The 844-nt window shown below is 47.3% G+C and overlaps 1 non-coding gene across 1 annotated transcript; it reads left to right on the plus strand.

The window, feature by feature from the left end:
- Positions 1 to 220: 220 nt before the first annotated feature.
- On the plus strand, positions 221 to 295 carry Trnas-uga. The gene has a single exon. It is a non-coding gene; the product is annotated as a tRNA-Ser (tRNA).
- The last annotated feature ends 549 nt before the right edge of the window (positions 296 to 844 follow it).

The following is an 844-nucleotide window of genomic DNA, read 5'->3' on the forward strand; positions in this document are numbered from 1 at the left end:
CCGGCACACAGTTTTAATCTGCCAGGAAGTTTCATATCAGCGCACACTCCACTGCAGAGTGAAAATACCATTCTGGTAACATCCCCAAGGCTGTGGCTAAACCATGTCTCTGTAATACCCTTTCTTTCAGGAGTGCTAGTTCTGCAAGCTTCTGTAAAGTTTGGAAGGTAGGAGACGAGGTACCGGCAGAAGTAGAGCTGTGAGGACAGAGCGTGAGTCGTGCTTGGGTAGCTCAGTTGGTAGAGCACTTGCCCGTGAAAGGCAAAGGTCCCGAGTTCGAGTCTCGGCCCGGCACACAGTTTTAATCTGCCAGGAAGTTTCAAGAATATATGTGTTTAACGTCCAAAACTGTTGCTGGTAGACAGGGGCTATTAGCAGGAACCCGTGCTTACAGATCCAGTGTTCACCATATGATATGAACGGTTCAATTCAGGATGGGAAGTTGTAGGGCCGAGATGCTCCATTCTTCTGGTGTGCTGGGCACTAAGAAATGATTGAGTCTTGTGTTTTCTTCTGGCAGTGTCAATGTAGATGTACATGAAAGACCCTCAAGGACCACGCTCATTGATATATGTAGATACTGAGTGAACGTAGTGTTAGTGATTCTCTAGTTATGGTTATCGGCGATCAGAAGGGTTACCTGCGACCCCTTCTGTTTTCACTCTACAGGCTGTAACTGCCAATGTTTAGAGATGAGTAGTGTTTGCATCATTCACGCTAGGGTAGAGCCATGCACTGGCAACGAGTACATACTCCTACTGAACAGCTCCATCCATTTGAACTGAACAGGATTACATTGTGGGCCTGCAGGAAGATGGATGGACGTATTGATCGGCTGCAGCAC

This window comes from Schistocerca piceifrons, chromosome 10 (assembly GCF_021461385.2).
Source record: "Schistocerca piceifrons isolate TAMUIC-IGC-003096 chromosome 10, iqSchPice1.1, whole genome shotgun sequence".
In the NCBI taxonomy this organism is placed as follows: Eukaryota; Metazoa; Arthropoda; class Insecta; order Orthoptera; family Acrididae; genus Schistocerca; species Schistocerca piceifrons.